We start from the raw sequence: 21,562 nt of genomic DNA on the forward strand, positions 1-21,562 counted from the left end.
TGTATTTGGCTTTAGGACTGTGCACCTTACTCCTGCTAACCAGTGGTAATGTGCTTGTCCTCTTCCTTTCAAACATGGTAAAACTGGTAAACACCTAATTGGCACATTTATTTTACTTATATGCCCCACGTAAATGGTACTACATGTTCCCAGGGCCTGTAAATTAAATGCTACATGTGGACTGCAGCACTCATTGTGCCACTGATTAAAGTAGCACTGTTAAACATTCCCCAGCCCTGCCACTGCAGTGGCATGAGTTTTAAACTGCCATTTGTACCTGACAAAGTAAACCTTTTGTTAAGCCTCAACATTCCTTTTTATTACTTACAAGTCACCCATAGTGAGACAGGGTATTTGAAAAGGAGGACATATATATTTCATGTTTTATGTGTCCTGGCTGTGAAAAGTCATTTTTTACTGCAGCAAGGGTAACTCCCCAATAAGCTAATACAGACTAATTTTTTACACTTACGTGCCAAATACAGCTTAGGAACAGCTAGAGATACTTCTTTAGCTCATTTAAACAGAATTTCAAGTTCTCTTTAGTGGTAAAGTTGGATGTTAAATTAATATTTTAGACATGCCACTTTTAAGGCTCTCCTGCGGTGTGATGTGTATACCTCTCAGACAAGTGACATAAGAACCTCGATTGTGGAAAAGTGTCATCTTCTCCTGAGCAGGATGGCCAGGGGTAGAGGGTTGTACCCAATCCTTTCCTGAACTTCAAAGGGTAGCCCTTGACTTCAGAAGAAGCCTGCACTTTCACTGGCAAATGCAGTTCAGACCTGGGCTTCAAAGCCCTCTTTTTCACTAGCCAGGCTGGAGCAAAAACAGGGGAAAAAGCAAATAACCACAGCCAGCTTAGGGTTAGACAAAGGGGGTGTCCACACCCACAGACAGGCACTGGGCTTAAAAATGGCAACCCAAGACATCTCATCAGAATACTCCTGGACCTGGTAAGATGGATAAGGAATGCCCTGCAGAAGGAAGATTGGACCTGCTTGCTCTGAGGGTCAGTTTGCTAACCTCCTTCATGAGCTGCAGGGATACAACAAGATTCCAGAAGCCTTTCTTGGTTTCCAGCTAACCAGACCCAACTTGACCTGACATGGTCTTCCTCTGCTGGCGTCCGTAGTCATGAGTCCTGACCCCTAAATGCTGTCCCAAATGTCATGGACCCTTGTCTGGAGTAAGAGTGTACTTCTCCCTGCTAACTGAAGGTTTCACCACATCAGAGGCAGAACCTCACATCACCGCATTTCCCAGCTCCTGCTAAGATGCATCACCAGATCTGGCGCAGAGCCTTGCATCGCAGCACCATGCTGCTTCTGGTTGGCTGCTTCACTGACCTGAGGCAGAGCCTCACAGCTCCTGATCAAAACTCACCAGATCCAACTGGCTGCCATTCTGAATGATGCAGAGCTCTGCAGGGTCACGCTACAAAATCTCCACATCAAAGTCAGAAGATAAATCTTCTAGTGGGATGACCCTGGTCATGTATCTGGCCTGTACTCCACCACAGCCGGCCTGAACTTGGGACTGTGTGCCAGTCCGGCACGACCAGCTACCTGCAGCTGGCAATTCATGCCTTTTTGGATGAGATTTTATCTAAAAATTTAAAAAGTGATAACTCCTTTTCTACTGATTGGATTTTTGTCATTGTGGTGTCACTTTATTTATTAAAATATTCTCTATCTATCTAAACTGCTTTCAGATTTTCCTTGTGTTCAGTTTTCACTTTATTACTGTTTGAGTACCGAATAAATACTTTACACATTGCCTACAAGTTAAGCCTGACTGGTTTTGTGGCAACCTATAAGAGGGTTAAGCACATGTTTATTTTGTGACTTTTGTGGTTCTTCTTGACAAGGATTGTGATTATTATTTGAAGGGGGTTTTCACCTCCTTCAACCAATAATAAAAAAATTTATAACATTCATTCAATTAAACAACATTTTTGGCTTATACAAGGTACACTTGCTCTACGGTATTTCTTCCAAATACATAATGACATTAAGTTAGTTACCTGCTGTAATGATTTTTCTGGTGGGTACACTATCTACCGGCAGATTCAAGACCCGCAGAACAATACCAGGTGTCCGCCTACACCTGGAAACTTCAAACTCTCATGTCACTGGAAGGGGGCACAGGCTTCGGGGGCCAGAAGTGACATCAGATGATGGCCCCAAAGCCCTACAGCAGAGGCGCAACAAAATCAGTTTCCATTCATTTTTTTCCAAGCCTATGAGGCGAGTGGATGAAATGACATAGAGAGTAGTGCAGAACCAAAAGATAAATTGGGATCTTTTTAACTATACGTCTAACCCATCCATCAAATGGGGAGGCAGACAGGTTAGTGAGAAATATGCAGGTAGATTATCCACCAGAAAGATAGTTACTGCAGGTTAGTAATGTTTGCTTCTGATGGATATCTGGACCTGCAAATTCCTCACCTGTAGAACAGATTTCAATGTAATACCCCACTCCTGGAAGAGGGTTGATGGATGGTTGGATGAGGAAATCCTGCAGATGGAATATGCAGAGCCTTGAAGATCGCTGCGACCGGGAAGCTTCCGACAATGGCAGGAGTCTTAGCCTTGGCTTTGGTGGAATGAACCCATATGCATTCTGGATGGTCTTTCTTTGCCAAAGCATAGCAGGTTTTGATGCAAAGGGTGATTCACCTCTGAGGAGTCCTTTTCTGCATGGCTTTACCCTTCTTAGCACCCTAACATCTGACAAAGAGCTGGTCATCCAGACAAATGTATGATGGAGCAACAAATCCTGGAACCACGCATGCCTGAACAACGCGGGGGCAACAACGACCGCGTTGTTACCACGAATGCCTTTACCACACATGCCTCAACAACTATTTTTCATTGTAAAGGCATGCCTAGTAAAGGCATGTGTGGGACGACATGCATGGTTCCAGCATGCAACCCACCCACCTGCCATAACGCCCACCCCTAAAACTAAAACTACCCCGACCCTAAATACTAAAACAACCCTGACCCCTCACCCAGCCCCTAATGCTAAAACTACCTGACCCCCCACCATGCCCCTAAAAACTAAAACTACCAGACCCCCAGCCCGCCCCTAAAATCTAAAACAACCCTGACCCCACACTGACCCTAAAAACTAAAACTACCCCTCACCCCTAAAACGAAAACTACCTCGACCCCACACCACCAATACTAAAACAACCCAGAACTCCCCCCACCCTGCCCCTAAAACTACCCCACCCCTAAAAGCTGCAACAACCCCGACCCCCCACCCCTGCCCCTAAATACTAAAACACCGCCCCCTCACACCACCCCTAAAACTAAAACTACCTCGACCCCCCACCTGCCCCTAAAACTAAAACTACTCCAACCACCGCCCCTAAAACTAAAATTACTGTACCCCCCCACCCCGCCCTCACCCCTAAAAACAAACTTAACCCATCCACCCACCCTTAAAAAACAGAACTACCCCATCCCCCCACCCCTGACCCTTAAAAAACAGAACTACCCTGACCCCCGCCCACCTGTAAAAACCAAACTACCCCACCCCTAAAAACTACGCCCCAACCCTGCCCCAGCCCCGCTTACTTGACCGCATCCTCTCCCGATGCTGACTCCCTTTTTCTGTGCCTTAACCACGCAGGTGCATTGTTCAGCACATGCGTGGTTAAGGCACAGAAAAACGAAGTTGTCGTTCACACAAGCATTGTTCCACTTGCGTTGTTCATGACTTTGTTGTTCCAGAGTTGTGCTTACAGATGTTTCCCCATCCAGACTATGTCCTTGGTGAAGTCCAGAGAAAAGCTGACCAGCAGCCTAGGATACAAGTGATGCAACTGCTTCTCCTCCTTGGAGGAATGCCGCATAGGGTCAGAAGGTTGGGAGGATGATGGACAGACCCAGATAGAACGTATTCACTTCTTTTGACAGGAAAGCAGCCCTGGTTCACAATACCAAGTTTTTGGGATAGCAACAGATTAAAGGGGAACGGAAACTGAGAGCTTGTCACTCACCCATCTGGCAGAGGTGATAGTCGCCAAAAATACATTTCTGATGGTCAAAATCGTGAAGGGAAAACTATGTGGGATCTCAAACAGAGTCCCCATAAGAAAAGCCTAGATTAAACTGATGCACAAGAAGGAGATGGAGGACACATATTTGACAACCCATTTAAAAACACCTGACAATAGGGGACATGAAAAGGGATGGCTGGTCCAGCAGATGAAGAAATACAGACAAGGCAGCTAAAACCCCTTTACAGTGCTTACCGCACAACTCCTCTGAGCAGGAAAAGGTGCGTAATGCAGAACCGAAGATGTTTCACCCTGCAAGAGGTCCAAAATAATTGTCCGCTCACCATGCAACAAAGTTGACACATTTGCCCAAGAAAGGAGATTTGGTAGAGGGTCAAGGTACTGACAAGTTGAAGTCTACTACCTCCAGTTGCAGCTGAAAGTAACTCAGATGTCCAAGTTCAATATCCAAGCATGTAAGAGGATGATTCAGACATTGGGATGGAGACCTAATTCCCCTGTCTGGGAGAGAATGTCCGGCCTGAATGGAAGATGAAGCAAGGACACATGGAGAAGTTCAGAATGTCCACATATCACAAATTTCTTGGCTAATCAGGGGTGATGTGAATGACCTGGGCCTAGTGTTGGTGAATCTTCCTCAGAACTTGAGGAGTCAAGGGTATGTGGGGAAACTCATATTGCAGCTGAAAGTTCAACCCTAACTGAACGCATCCCCTAAGGGTCCCCTCAACAGATACTTGAGGGTGTAGAACTGCACCACTGAGTATTTTTCCAGGAGGTGAACATGTCCACCTGAGGAGTGCCTCAAAGAATAAAGATGTCTTAGACTACCTCCGGTAGAAGAAGCCACTCATGCTCATGCAAGATAATGCCAGCTCAGGCTGTCAGTTTTGACAGTCAGAGACCCCAATAATTGAAAAGCGGTGAGCTAGATCCCTTTAAAGGTGTGTCCAAGATAATAGTTCAAACACTTCAAGGAAAGGACGCAAAACCGTTCTTCCATTACTTGATGACATACTGCATCGCTGTTGCAATGTCTGTCAAGATCAGGATGGACTGACTTTGGATGCAGGGGAGGAATGCTTTAAGTGCTACCCAAATCGCCATTAGTTCCAGCAGGCTGATAAGGACCTGCTCTTCTGGAGACTTATGGCCTCTGATCTCCGCATCGGCATGTTACCCTAGGTTGGAGGTATCCATTGGTTCCGTAGTCAAGGCCAAAGGAGGAATGAAAGCCATCCCACTGCTTAGGTTTGTCTCTTTCCCCACCAAGCCACTTCTGCTGCAGTGCTGGGGAAGATCAAAATGGAGTCGAACATGTCTCATCCATATTGTTGCTACCGCCCGCGGTGGCACAAGTTCAGGGTTCTCATGTGCCAAAATGCGTGTTTGACTAGGACAATTCATAAAGCCAGGAAACCTGGGAATATTAGAACTATCAAGACTCGGACTTTCGCACCTTGGTGAAAGGATGGGGCCATTTCCTCAGTGATCCTCTGAGGAAAGACGCTGAGAATCCTGGGAGTCTAGTACCAAATCTATGAACTGGAGTCGTTCAGAGGGTAATAAGTAAGATATTGGCTCATTGATGTAAAAGTCAGGACGAACAGCAGAGATGCTGTTGACAGAAGATAGTACAACACCACCTCTGGTTAACTGACTTGATTAACCAGTTGTCCATGTACAAAAAGATGTGGATGCCCAACCATCTGAGATGGGCTGCAACCAGAACAAACACTTTTGTGAAGAGACAAAAAGCCGAAGTTAAGCCAAAGGGAAGTACTGTAAACTGGTAGTGCATAGAACCCACCACAAATCGCAAGTACTTCAGGTGTGACCACAGTACAGGGATGTGAAAATAGGCATCCTCCATGTCGAGGGACAACATCCAGTCCCCAAATTCAAATGCCAGGAGAACTTGTGCAAGGGTCAGCAACTTGAACTTTTCCTCTTTGAGGAAGAAGTTCTGTTCCCTGAGGTCAAGGATCGGATGCAGCCTGCTGTCCTTCTTGGGCACCTGGAAGTAATGTACATAATATCCTTGACCCTTTTCTTGTTCTGGCATTAACTCTCCTGCTCCTTTCAATAGGAGTGTTGCCACCTTGTGTTGCAAAATGACCATGTGATCTGGGAGGGGGCAGGGTTGTTGGAAGGAAAGGAAGGGAGAGAAGAGGGAGCATGAAGGAAGGAAAGAGTGTAACTTGTTTCCACAATCTGAAGGACTCACTGGTCTGAAGTAATGGCCTTCCAGACATCAGAAAGGAGGACACTCTTCCCCCTACAGGCTCAATGTGTGGAATGGGAAGAGAAGTAGGATTGCTTTCTGGGGGGGGAAGAAGAGGCTTTCTGGGCAGATGCATTGCCTCACCCTTTGCCTCTGTTTTTGTATTAGCAGACAAACAGGTTGTGGGGAGGTTATCCTTGAAGCCGATAGGACTGCCATTGCTGAAAGGACAACAAATATCATGGAATTGAATGTAGTCTTGTTGAGACTGGTTTTGTTGTAGCTCAAAAGTGTGGCTTTACTGGCTTTAAACCTTTCAAGTGGTGAGTCTACTTTCTCGAAGAATAACTTCATGCCATCAAACAGAAGATCCATCACATTGAACCACATTCTGGCCATCTGTAAAGACTTCCTGAAAGTAGTTTTGCAGAGTCTGTGAAACATGAGTAACAGCAGTCTGTGCCATTCCTAACAAGGTGTGGATGTAACGTGTCAACAGACAGTTGGTATTCACAGGTGAAGGACATGCTACTGGCAGTGAAGCCCTGCTTTTCCAAGGCTTCCAAGGTTGGGATTATCTTTCCGCTGTGGTAGTGGTGAATGTTTCTTGCATATAGCCTGAGGAACATGAGGCCTATGGCAAAGTTTTCTGGTGACAGCTGAGCAGAGAGAAAAAAGGGGTCACTCAGAGCAGGAGGGTAGTGCTTGGTCACCAGTCGATTGCCTGTTGAGGCAGAAGATGGATTTTTCTGATCCACCAGGATAGATGCAGCAAGACCTAGTTAATACAGAAATAATAGTTTGGATGCTGGTTTAGGTTCTCTGTTAGGACATTTGTTTTGACATCAATCATTGGAAGTTGGATATCATGAAATTCTGCTGCTTTTTTATGACAAAATGAAGTGAGATGACTTCCGTAGTTGGTGGGCTCACAGAGAACAGAATTTTCTCTTCTGGTGATGTGTCAAGACCACTTGCAGAAGATAATCCAAAAATATCAAAGGGGTTCTCCACAGCTTCCTCCTCTTATAAAGATAAGGGATCAGCTGATTTCACCTTTCCTTGTAACTCTCTTCCTCAAACAGCAGTGCCTCTCTCCTGTATCTGTGTCGCTGAGGTTCTGCATGTAGAAGACTGTGGTGGCCCCCTGGGCTCTGGTGGATGTAGTCTAGGAAGCTCCTGGGGCTGAGCCAGCTACGGCGCCAACAGAGGGGATGTATAGTTGGCTACTGAGCGGTAGGCCGGAGTCAGCATAAGGGCAACTGGGCCAAAGCCTTCCAGTGTCATGGGCATAAACATGGAGCCTGGTGAGTATATTGAACATTGCATTTAGGAAGGCCACCAGATCTGTGGTTGAGAACTCTGGCTGAGTATTAGATGGTAACGGAACGTTCAACACATGAGGTATCGGCAATGATGGACCTGAGTGTATTGGCTCAACAGATTTCAGCATTAGCAAGACTAACTCAGGGATTGGATTTGGTTGAGAAACAGGTGCGTAGATGCAGGAGCGGGTTCATCGAGCTCCGAAGGGACTAGTTCCTGCTGTGTTGGAGAAGATCCTGTGGGAGTCCAGCATTGCCTGGGAGACTTACCTTCCCTGGAACACTTCTGTTTCTCCCTTCTTGTCTTACAAGAGGAAGTTGATCTCAAAGGGGGTTAGATCGACAATAACTTCTCCGATCTTCGCAAGCTCTGGCCATGAACAGCTTAGCCTTGCACTCCTTGATGGCCTTCTGGGTCATACTGAGAAAGGAGTCACACCAACGAAAAATGTGATCAGAACCCAAGCACCAAAGGCAAATGGCGTGGGGATAGGCAAGAGACATCTGTCCATCACAATCGTAACAGGGTTTGAAGCCTAAACATGTGGGAGGAGACATGGTACCCCCTCAACTGGCTCTGCCTTTCCTAATCCAAACATTTCCCTCATCAACTTGTACACTGTTCAGTTATGTCCATGTTCAAGTGAATCTATCATCCAAGGGGAACCACAGCAAGTTTGAATGATAATCAATTCCATCCCACCACTATTCACACCCTTAATATGCCTCTAATGGATTGTTGCTTCATATTCAGCACTATCTAAATGTTCATGCCAAACAATGCCATGCCCTTCTTGGAATTCTACTTGTCTCCCATGCTGTTGCTATCCTGCACTTAGCTAAAAGTAAAATTGGGAAATATCAATGTGTTGCACTTCGCTTTGGGAGGAAAAAGTAGGCACCTGTCAGATGACATTTGGTCAGATTTCCCTTCCAATTCAGTCACCTATCTCCTGAAGATTCACACAGTACAACATGTTTACACCATATGAACAAATATGGCTTTGTCATTCTTGTTCTCAATTTAAAGTTATCATTTCTGTACATTACATTCAGTGCCAAACATGTTCTGTGCAAATAATTAAGTTACATTGTGAGAAATTGGGTTGTTGTTTGACTTGGGTGTGAACTCTGGTCAAGCATCAGCCACAATACCTTGCAGGATGAATCACAAAAAGTCACCAAACTAATCTGTGCTTAACCTTTGCTGGCTAGGCACAAAAAACAGTCAAGTTAAACTTAGAGGCAATGTGTTAAGTACTTATGCAGCACACAAACAGCAACACAGTGAATACACAACACAATAAAGATCCCAAGCCAATTTAGAAGCATAAAAACATTTAAAATAAATTATTTGACATCAAAAACATCAACATCCAATTAGTAGAACCAGAGTTCTGATTTTGTAAAGTTTAAGGCTCAAAATAGCAAGTCCTCAGTTTTAGAAAATGGTCACCTGGGCACCTTTAGCACCACAACCAAGGGTGCAGTACTGGAGGGAGGCCTTTTGGGGCTGCAAGACTCACTCGGGCTGGGATCAACGGCAGGTTTGAGATGGTAGGAGTCTGTTATGTCCATGGGGCTCAAAACAGGAGACCAGCTGAACTAGCTCTTGGAATCACTTCTGGAGTCCTGGGTGTAGGTGGTGATGCAGGGCTATGTAGCTAGGCTTATCTCTAAAGGTCCCAAGCAGGCTCCAGGCAGCAAAGTAGTCCTTCCAGGTACAGCAGCAGTCTGGCAGAGTGTGCAACAGGTCACAACAGCAGGCAGTCCTCTTAAAGTCCTTCCACAGGTCCAGAAGTGAAATGAGGAGCAGGACTGAGAGTGCCTTTTTATACTTTGATGCCCTACTCCTAGATGTTCGGAGAAGTTTCAGGAACTTCCTGCCTCCCCTGCCCTGACTCCTAGCTGGCTGCACTGACAATACAGGGTCATTGAGCATATTGTGGGGTGGCACAGCCCAGCCTATTCAGATGCAAGTGAGGCTGTGCTTAGCTATACTCCCCCCCCATCAAGTCAGTTAATGGCCCATTCAGGCTATGATAATCCCCCTATTGTGTGACTGCCTGGGGTGAATTCACAAAGCCCCAACTGTCAGTTACACCCAGTCATGTGACCTAAGGCATGTTACAGACACAGAGGGCTAAGGGCAGGAAAATGCCAACGTTTTAAAAGTGGCATTTTCAAACTTGTGATGATAAATCTGACTTTACCATTAAATAGGGATTATTACTACAAGTACATAGGTACCAAACAGGACATATCTACCACCTCTGGTTTAGGAATTACAATTTATTAATCTTAAAAAGGAATCCCCAATGTTACCCAGTGAGAGGTGTAGGCCTCTCAGTAGTGAGAAAACACATTTTGGAGTTTTTCACTATTAGGACATGTAGAACTAAAAGGTACATGCCCTACTTTTTATTGACACAGCATCCTGCTCTATGGCCTACTCAGGGCCTTCCTTAGAGGTGACCTATGTATTAAAAGGGGAGTTTAAGGCTTGGCAAGGGGTTTCAAATACCAAGTTGACATGGCAGTGGGTTACTGCCTTCAGACTGCAATGGCAGGCCTGGGGCATGTTTTAAGGTGCCACTTAAGTGGAAGGTCCAATAAGTGTGCAGGCACACAGGTAGCATTTAATTTATAGGCCCTGGGTATATTGTATACCACTCTACAAGGGACCTACATGTAAATTACATATGCAAATTGGGTGTATGCCATTCAAACCATGTTTAGTGGAGTGAGCACATGCACTTTAGCACAGGTTAACAGTGGTAAAGTGAACAGATTCCTTAGGCCAACAGAGCAAAAATCCAGACAAAATGGAGGCAAGCAGGCAAAAAGTTCAGGGGAAGAGCACCCAAAGGCTGATAGGTCTAACATACATCAACACATATCTGTCATTTTGTGAGATGTGTTCTACATACGTCACTGATTGATCATTGAGACATTTGAGTCATTTATGTTACTGTTATGGTGATCCCATCGCTGATCATAATGTATACCTATAATGTGTGTGTGTGTGTGTGTGTGTGTCGATATATATATATACATACATAGATTGGTAAAGATTCTCGTCTCCGGGATGCTCTTTATTACCATGTAAACAGGTTACATAGTATGGGGGTTCTCAGAGAACATTTATTCAATCATTGCTATGATGATCATAGCAAATTCCCCCATGTCATACAAATATATGCATCTCCACTCAGGTAAAGAAAAGTCTATCAATCAGTTGAATTCCATCTTAGGTGAACACTTAACTAGAGCTTGTAGTAAAATCAATCCTACCACACAACACAAACCAGACCTCAAACATACATGCATACAGACAGCATAAAAGAGAGCTTGCATCTCTGTGCATGGGCACCTGCAATCTGTGTCATGTGCAGAACATGAATGAATGCTGTCTGGGTGCCTGTGGATCAGTTTGTCTTGTGGGATTGGTTGTACATTTTGCATATGTGTATGTTTACTGTACGTGTAACGCTGTCAGTAGCTATGACAGATACAATACCAAAAAAATGTAGAGATGACAAACTTCTAGTTGTTAATTTATTGAAAAGGAGGTGGATGAAAAGGGAATACATGTTCTGAATAAGGGTTTGAGTTTCTGCTTGTCACAGTATTCTGACCTTGTAGCTGTGCCTACTGATTTGTCCAAATTTGTGAGAAAATTGAGAGAACTATTTTATTTAAATTTCAAAGCAATCTGATTCCATTGTTTATAAGCCTGAACAATCTTCACACACACTTTCTGATATCCACAACATACAAGTGTTGTTATCTTTGAATGACTGTTGACATTAAAATAATGCTGAAGCTACTATTACAGATTTGAGTATCATGGAAGATAATACTAAAAGATAATGGACTTAACTAACATTCAAATTCATACTACCTAGCCCACCTGTCAGAACCCTGTTCAGATGGCCACGGGGCAAGCAGGAGCTACTGGGCCCAACAATGGGGGTTAAGGCCTTTTACTCCTCATGTCACGTAGCCCAGCACACTGTGAGCTCTGAGCAACTGGGCTATGTACCCCTTAGCATATGACTCTCAGTGGTAGTATGAGTCAAGGAATCAGGTGTAGGATGAACACAAGGTCTCAACTCTAAATGCACACAGCAACCTCCAATAGATGAGTCCAGCCAAATACTAGCTTTTATGTAAAAGGTAGTGTTTATATGTGAACACAAAGTCAAATATGGCACACCACAAATAATACACAATGGCATTATCAGCTTCTGAAGACCTACCTCCCCTCTAAGAACCATTGTAATTCCTCAGTTAAATGAGGCAGCATCCAAGCTATGTCCGCTAGTGAGTTTGAATCCACAATGGCTTTGCAAAAGTTCAAGTGCCCCCCAACCTTTATTGCATCACTGAGAGCAAACTTTCCCCAAATCCTGGAGGCCTGTTATCCAGCCTATCCTGCTATTGCTGGTGTGGCGGTTCGGAGATCCCAGGCATGCGTCAGCAACCCAGTCGTGAGTGTAATCATGGATGCTGTGTTTGGACCAGCAGGTCTCCACAGCATTTCTCAGGTCATGCTACAAGTCGTCTCTCATTCAAATTCTGGTGGCAAATCCTAGGAACTCTTTGATTCAGGTAGTTGAATTGTTGCCCTTCCTCTATGGGTCACAACTTTCTCAGTCTTCACAGCTGCACACTGCCCCAAGGCAACGACCCTCTCACTTTATCACAACCCCACTTAGCATATTGGGGTCACAACAGTGCACACAGGAGCAAACGCCCTTTCAGGTCACAGTACAGGTTGATGGCACTCTTTTTGATACAGCGATGTACTAGGGTGATGGCCTTCAATCTTCACTGCAGCCCCCTCCGGACAGGTGGAGGTCACACAGTGCACACAAGCAGATGGCCTCATCAGTGCAGTGGTGAAATCTTCAGCGCAGCCCCCACTTTGCACATGGGATTGCAATAGTACACATGGGTAGCCAACCAGACAAGTGCACTGATCTTGACAGGCCAGAATCTCACACTCTGCCCCTGGATCACCCTTGTCAGGAGCCCCACTGAACTTTGCTCCCTACAGGCTATCTGCTTCTTACAGTGTTCATTGGTCTCTGCTCAGACAGAAGCCTGAGGCTAGTGCTCTTGATTCTCCCTGGTGATGTCCAATCACCCATTAGAGATACTTGCAGATCGTCAGTTCCCAGTCCTAATCACAAAAGGCACAGTTCATGCTGACCTTCTCTGTGCTGATGAACAGCTTCTCTTTGTCAATTTGGGAGTCTCAATCTCCACTTTTTACAATCTATTTGCAGACACAAAAGTGATTTAGTGTCTCTTTCTGTGAAGTTTGTGTTCTGGCAGGTTGCCGACAACTATGTTGGGCACTTCCTCCAGAGAGCAGTCTGTGACAGCATGAGTATCTCCAAACCTTATAGCCCCAAAGACAGGTAAAGGGAGTGACACAACGATTACACCTGGATGCCAACTTCACAGATTTTAGTTTATTAAAATGTAATAAAGGCCCCCTAAGTCCTACTCTTTTAAGATTTCCTTATCAGCCCCATCTTCCTCACAAGATGCGTCCAGACACCTTTCACCAGTGATCTCTTTCAGAATAAAAGACCCCTTTTTAAGTGTACTTACGAGCCTGGCTCTTTCTTTTTCCAGTTTGTCGCCCCCCCAGCCCTCAGGAGTGCACAAGTCTATCTTGGGCTCTTCTACCACTGTATGTTCCTACAGCAAGCCATGGGTCTCCTAAAATGGAACTTAAGAACTTTCCTTGTATAGTACCTTTCACCAGCATATATACATCCCTGTGTACGTGCACACTATACACACACTCTCATGTACATCATGAGATCTCATCTCCTTCACAAGCATGCATACAACCCGGCACACGCACACAGACACATCTGCTGATTTCCAGTGCAGAAACACACCCACTGTCTGGAGTTAAATACAATCTGATGTAGGCCAGATAGGAGTTAAGCACTGTGTTTGTGCTACTTAGTGCTGGGCAAAGGCAGTAGTCTTTCATCCCTGTGAGGATAGCGTGTTGTGCACCCCTCTTGGTCCTAACAAGACAGCAATCACTGAGACAGGCCTAAGTCATGGCATACACACATGATTGGTGTTTGTCCATGACAAACATTGCAACCACGGACCCAGATATCACCACAGCTGGGGCACTGAGGGCAGGGGTTCACATATATTACCATTCAAGGAACTTTTCTGTCCCAACAGATGCCCCTCCTACCTCAGACTACCTTGAACCAACTTCTAACCTGGAGAGTTTGGGTTGCCAGATCAGTAAAACCTGCGGAAAAATCATCTGCATTCCTGTGGTTCAATCCAGTTCTATGATCAACTACAAAAGATGGATTCTCTCTCTTCATAGCCATTTCAATTGTTTATGATCTGTTAGGACTACAAATCTAGTGCTAAAAATGTATGGACGCAACTTATGCTAGGCCAATACTATCGCAAACAACTCCTCAGCCGTCTAGTTAAGTTCCTGGGGAGTAAATTCCGACTAATAAAGAGTACCGTACTGGACGCTTTCTACCTTTGTCATCCATATGGACTAATACAACTCCAACTTCTTTGTTAGATACATCTGTCTGTACAATGAAAAGCTAACTATAGTCAGGTAATTTCCATACATGAGCATCTTACAGGACCTTCTTCAGTTCCTCCAAAGTCTTTTGACACCCTTCAGTCCAGATCACTTTTCAGGGTGGCTTCCTGGAGGTCAAGCAATCAATGGAGAAACTATACTTCCAGATAGGGTGGAAGCCTTTCTCCTACTTGGGTCCCAAAGTTTGGGATGCTCTACATGACTCTCTGAGAGCATGCAAACCTTTCTGTTTTTTTGTGTGCAAATTTATACAAAAACTGACTTTTTTAAACTTTCATCCTTGCCAGGTTGTTTGCCTAATGCTGGGAAACACCATTGGTGTAGCTCTGTGCTCTACAAAACCAATATTAAACTTCCATAGTTTGCCACAAAATTCCTGTAGTATCCAGTGATAATTCTAAAAAAGGAGCTCACTTCAGCCAGGGCTAGTGAGCACATTACAACCCATCACAGACTAAATCTTGGCATCCAACGGATCTTCCCAGTCCCCACCTCATGCCAAAAGAGGACTACAGAGGCCTGCCCCACCTGACACTTGATTTCCTTGATGGTTAGTTTGCCTCCTCTATGGTAGCCAATACAATCAGGTGGCTCAGGTGTTCCTGCCAGGAGTGGCTGAACACCACAGTATTATCCAGGTAGGTCACACAGAACTCCTCGAGTCCTCCAAGAACATGATTCACCAGCCACTGAAAAGTGGCAGAAGCATTCTTCAACCCAAAGGACATCACCTTAAACTCATACAGCCCCACTGGCATTGAGAATGCAATCTTATCTAAGAATAACCTAGTGCTAAGGTGATGTGCCAAGACCTATTAATCAGATCAAAGGTACTGAAGTGCTTTGCAGCACATAATCAATCCACATGCCCATTCAGTCTGGGGATTGGATGGGTATCAGTCTTTGTCACCTCAGGAAGGGCTTGATAATCACATCAGGAGACCCTTATTTAGGTACTAGTACCACAGGACTAGATCACGGAACACGAGATCTCTCAAAGACCATCAGGTGCAACATCTTGGCAACTACCACTGTTGGACCTGCCTCTTTTTGCAGGGTATGGCCACACTGTTTGCCTTCTTCCTCCTATTTGTTCTGACCTGTTTTTGTTGGCTTTAGGACTCTTGGCATTTTACCACTACTAACCAGTGCTGAAGTGCATAGGCTCTCTGTCTAAAATGTATTGGTGATTGGTTTCTCCATGATTGACATATTTGATTTACTAGTAAGTCCCTAGTACAGTACTCAGTGTGTGCACAGGCAGGCCCTGTAAATCAAATAATACTAGCTGGCCTTCAGCACTGATTGTGCCACCCACACGAGTAGCCTTGCAAACATTGCTCAGGCCTGCCATTGCAGTGCCTGTGTGTGCAGTTTTAAACTGCAATTTCTACATGACAAGTGCACCTACCTGCCCACCCCAAACATCCTCTTTTATGACCTGTAAGTTACCCCTAAGGTAGGCCCAAGGTAGTCCCATCAGCAGGGTACAAGGTATCTAAAAGTAGGAAAAGTAATGGTGTGTTTTACATATCCTGATAGAGAAATACTGTTAATTTCGTTTTTCACTATTGTAAGGTCTATTTCTCTCATAGGGTAATATGGGATTGCCTTGAATTACCTTTTAGGTGTAATTTCCCATTTGGGGCAGATAGAGATATGGAATTAGGGGCCAGATGTAGGAAACACTTTGCGAGTCGCCAACAGCAAATTTTGCTGTTTGCGACTCGCAAATGCGTGTTTCCTATGCAGAAATGCATTTTGCGAGTCGGGACCGACTCGCAAAATGCATTTCCGAATCGCAAATAGGAAGGGGTGTTCCCTTCCTATTTGCGAGTCGCAGTGGTATGCAACTCCATTTGCGACCGCGTACGCGGTCGCAAATGGAGCCGCAGTTACCATCCACTTGAAGTGGATGGTAACCCACTCGCAAACGGGAAGGGGTCCCCATGGGACCCCTTCCCCTTTGTGACTGGACCCCAAATTATTTTTTCAGGGCAGGGAGTGGTCCAAGGGACCACTCCCTGCCCTGAAAAATCCGAAACTAAAGGTTTCGTTTTTTTTTGTAGTGCAGCTCGTTTTCTCTTAGGGAAAACGGGCTACACTTAAAAAAAAAAAAAACTGCTTTATTGACAAGCAGGTCGCTAACATGGAGGCCTGCTGACGTCAGCAGGCCTCCATGTTAGCGAGTGCCCATAGTCGCTATGGGGCCGCAATTTGCGACCCACCTCATTAATATTAATGAGGTGGGTCTTTGCGACCCCATAGCGACTTGCAGAAGGTGTCTGAGACACCTTTCTGCATCCCAAATTGCGACTTGCAATTTGTGAGTCGCAGAGACTCGCAAATTGCAAGTCGCAATTTGGGAAGTTGCTACATCTGGCCCTTAGTGTCTCTGAACTCACAATTTAAAAATACATGTTTTGGTGAAGTTGGTTTTTGAATTGTAAGTTTGAAAATGCCACTTTTAGAAAGTGGGCATTTTCTTGCTTAGCCATTTTGTGCCTTTGCCTATCTGCTGAATACACGTCTGAGTCACGATGAATGTTGAGCTGAGTTGTGCATTAATTCTAGACAGTCACACAAAGGGAGCTGAGGTGTGTGCTGCATATCCTAATGGACCATCACAAGGTTGATGGGTTTTCCTGAGGTAGAGTGGTGGGAAGAACTGACATTTGCACCTGAATAGGGGCTGTGCCTGGCCTCACACAGAGCAGTCTCCAAGCCCCCCAGAGTGTGTCTGGGGACAGGGCAAAGAACGGCAGGGTCTTGTGCACTACAACAACTTCTTTTTTAAGTTTGCCTACTTCAAATACAGAAATGGGTATATGTACTGGACCTCTGACACCACACAATTTTTCCATTGAGCCCCACAACACAGTAAGGAACCAAGGCTGCGTGCTTCGAAATTGACGCATCACCTTTCCTGCGAGGAAAGAATTAACGCATCACCTCCCCTACCAGTAAGGAACCGACATATCGCCTCACCTGCGAGGAAAAGAATTGACGCATCACCTCGCCTGCGCAGTACGGAACCAATGCATTGCTTGCTTTTCCACCACCGCACCTCTCCTGTGGCCCGCATCGTCTTTATTTCTGACACATCTCAGGTACTTTGTGCTAAAGATATACATCCATTCCTATGGATTAAGCCTTGCTTAAACTTTTAAAAAGAGATAGTTTTAGTTGTGTATGCTGGATTTTTGTTATTTTGGTCTTGTTTTACTCAGATAAATATTGGCTATTTTTCGAAACTGGTGTGGAGTACGTTTATTGTATTTTTACAGTGTTACTGTGTGTGTGTGTGTGTGTGTGTGTGTACAAATACTTAACACATTGCCTCTAAAATAAGCCTAAATAGACAAGCTACCAAGGAGGTGAACAGGGCTTATCTTAGCTGTGTGACTCTCTTACCCTATCTAGAGTGAGGGTACATACTTGCACAGGGTGCAAACTACTAACAACTAGAGACCCCATTTCTAACAACCACCCTAATGCATCCCTGAACCTGGCCAGACATTCTGTGCAATCTGTCCTTCATTGGCAGATTATTTCCTGTGTCTCTGTCATGCACACAGACAAGTGTCATGCCTGGAGCCGCCAGTGAGAATAGGTTGGAAAATCACCCCAACACCTCTCTACACTCTCTCTGCTACCCAGACATTAACTCAGAGGCTAAATGAACCCCTTACAAAGTGTCATTACTCACATCACTTGCAGCATGTAAGGAAGAGGCTTACTGTCTTCCTCTAATTCCTCTGTCATTGCTATGATATTCAATGTGCAATCTCTCCGCATGTAAAACTTCAACCTATTCACATGTGTAGGAAGCTGCCTCTCTGTATAGTACACTAAAATGAAATACACTGTGCAGAGAGTCCAGTGGATCTCCAATTGGTATTGTAGAGGCAAAAAGTAGATAGGACTAATGCTCTACTTTGTGGTAGTGTGGGCGAGTAGTTAGGCTTATCAGAGGGTAGTGCTACGCAGAGGCAATAAATGAGACACACTCACAAAGAATAAATCAGAGACCAAATTAGAAAAATAACAATTGTTCTTATGTATGTTTCAAACCCAAGAACTTTGTAATCAGGTAAGTAGACTTTTAAGCATAAATACTTTGGAGTTTCAGAAATCAACACTTAGAGCAATTTTCAGAGTTCTCTCAATGTTATCCTATGGAGGAAAAACAATGTTCAACAAACAAAGAGTTAACAATGACTTACAAAGCCGTTCTCAGGGAGCTGAGGTAAGTACTGGGCACTGATCAGAACCACACCAACAGGTCACACCGGGCAGCACTGGGGTGGCTGGGTGCAGAGGTGTGTTAAGGCATCAGGCGCCCAATGGTTTCTAATGGGACGTTGGTCTTAGAGAAAACACACTGCAGACTCTGGCTAGGTAGCCAGTCAGGGTCAAGTAGCAGGAAAGTAGTAGACTTGAGGTGCTTGGGGACGTGGGTGCACCTTTGGTCCTCTTCTCCTGTGCCCTGGGATGACAAATGCAGGAGTTTATTTGAGCGTCAGGTTTTCACATCAGGGAGCACTTACAGTTGGGGTTTCTGTGTCTTGAGGCTGCATGTGTGGCTGGGGAGTCGCTCTGGGGTGGACCTGAGCTCTTAGGAGCCAGGAGATGCCATTGGCACTGTGAACCCACCTCAGCTCGGGTCAGGGGTCACAGGTGCAGTGGTTGCTAGGGGTGTCGGATTTTCTCTCTCCACAAGCCTGTGCTGGCAGAGGCTGCAGACATCTTGGGCGAGTCAAAGATGGATGAGACCACCCTGGATTCACTCTCGGGCAGCTGGGGACCGCATTGGCACCAATGGTTGGCTTCACCTCGGGTTGTGGACGTCAGGAGCAGTGGTCACGCCTGGTGTGGGGTTTTTAGGGTTCCAGCAGCTAAAGATCTTTTCTTTAGAGTTTCTGCTTGCAGGGCAAATCAGCTGCCCACAGAAGACTTGAGTCTTCATTGAAGGCTGGACAAGCTGGCTTTTTGTGCAGGATCCTTCGAGGTCAGCAGGCAGGCCTGAGAGGCTGGGTCCAGGTCAGCTGCTTCTTCTTTTCCCCTTCTGCGGTGCAACTCTTCTTTGACTGAGTCTTCATAAGTTGTTGAAATCTGAGTTCTACGTTTCAAGGGTGTCACAGTGGGGCATTACAAGGAGAGCCAGGCGCTAGCCAATGGGTTGACCTCCATTATGGTGACTACACCACTCTTATGACCACTTCTGCTGGAAAGTAGGCATAACCCTAACCCTAGTGGCCTAATTCCTTCTAAGCAAGATGTAGGAATTTGAAAAGTAGTGTCCACTTCAGCTCGTCCACTTTAGAGGTGGGACTAGCATGAAGCGGGCATTCCTCCTAATTTAACTTATTTTCTCACCTATGCTGCTGCCAGTGGTGGGGTCAGGAACTGGGAGATGGCCTTCTCTACATTTGGAGAGACGTGGGTTGCATTACAGAGGCAGCAAGGCCTTTGAAGCTCCTCACCCTGGAATGTCCATTCTGCCTGAGAGAAGAGGTCATAGCTTTGCCCAGTGCAGACCTTAGTCTCAAGCCCTCGTGAACGCTGGCTCACACCTTGGGGGGCCAGAAATGCATCTGTGGCGGCTGAACTGGTCAGAACCAGTCAGTCAACACACTAGTAGTTGGCAGGTTTTCAGGGGGTACGTCAAAGGTGCCCTCTGTGTGCATTTTGCAATAAGTCCATCAGTGGGGGTCACTGAGGGTTTATTATTCCGAGATGTTTCATACCAAACATCCCAAGATTCAGAGAAGACATCAAGTAGCTGGGGAACTCGTGTTGACCAGTGTCCAGACATGCATTTGAAATGGCTTCCCTGTGCACATACTATGTCTCAGAATCGACAGAGGCATAGCAGGGGCATATCTGCTCATGCATACGTGCTCTCACATGTGCCTGGATGCACCCTACCTTAGGGTTGACTTACGCTTGGCACACAGGGTTGTGTGGCAGGTTGAGTTTTCAGTTTAGCCTGCACCAACAAACACAGACCCTCATTATGATATTGGCAGTAAAAAACGACTACGCTGCGGTGACAGCCCCCAAAAGACCGTCACCACGGCTAACAGCCATCTGCCTTATTATGACCACAGCCGGATTTCCACCAGAAGAAAGGTGAAAATCTGGCTGTGGTCATGCTGGCGGACGGCGGTGAGGTGGCACTGCTGCCACTAGCAGCGCCATGCCAGTAGACCGCCGCCAGCCGTATTATGACCCATGATACGGCCTGGCAGTGTTCTGCTGGCGGACGCTGTTGGTGGCAGCAGCACCCGTCCCGTCTCCTGCCAGAGGACCCCCTGAACACAGGTAAGTGGGTGCTCCGACAGGGGAGGGGGCTAGGGGGTGTTGTGTGGGGGGGGGTGCGTGTGAATGTTTGTGCATGCATGAGGGTGTGTGTTTCGTGTTGAATGTGTGTGCATGTATGGAGGTGTGAGTGCGTGCATGTTGTGGTCTGTGAATGCATGTATGTATGAAAGTGTGTGCAGATGTGTGTATGACTGGATGTATGCATGCGTGGATGCATGTGGGAATGGGAATGGGTGTGTGTATGTGTGTGTGTGTGTGTGTGTGAAAGGGGGGCGTAAATGTAGGGGGGGTTTGGGGAGGAAGGAGGGGGTGGAGGTATCTGGAAAGTGGGGTGGGGGTGTGGAAAACCTCTATCAGTGATAGGGAAGGGGTTCCCTGTCACTGATAGTGCCTACAGCCATGGTTTTCATGGCGGTAAGGAAGCCACAGAAACCATGGTGGTAGACAGGGTCATTATCCCGCAGGCAGTACAGTGATGACAGCCGGGCTGGAGATTGATATCTCCAGCCCAGAAGCTGTTACCGCCGTGGCAGTTGGTGTGGTACATTTGCAGTTTTGGCTTCATCTGGAAAGTACCGCCAGCCGGTTGGCAGTACTTTCCACCATATTACCGCTGACCGCCAGGGTCATAATGAGGTTCACTTTCTGCAGAGGCAGCACTTGTGTGCATTTGGTAAGGGGTCCTGCGGGTGGCACAATTGGTGCTGCAGCATCAGAGACTTTCCTTAGTACCCCAGGCCCTAGGTACCAGGGGTAGCATTTACAAGGGACCTACAGCTGTAGCTACAAAGTTTGCCAGTTGTGCAAACAACTGTGCAGTTTTGGGGAAAGAAATCTAGCACTGGGGACCTGGTTAGCAGGGGTCCAGTGCACTAACAGTCAAAGCCACATCAGAAACCAGGCAAAAGGTGTGTGTGTGTTTGTCGGGGGTGACTATGTTAAAATAGGCACTTTCCTGCAACATGGAACACCCTCTTTTGTTCCCTTATGGCAACTGTGTCTACCAAGTATTTTACCTCAGAAACCTTCTA

This window comes from Pleurodeles waltl, chromosome 10 (assembly GCF_031143425.1).
Source record: "Pleurodeles waltl isolate 20211129_DDA chromosome 10, aPleWal1.hap1.20221129, whole genome shotgun sequence".
NCBI classification, from domain to species: Eukaryota; Metazoa; Chordata; class Amphibia; order Caudata; family Salamandridae; genus Pleurodeles; species Pleurodeles waltl.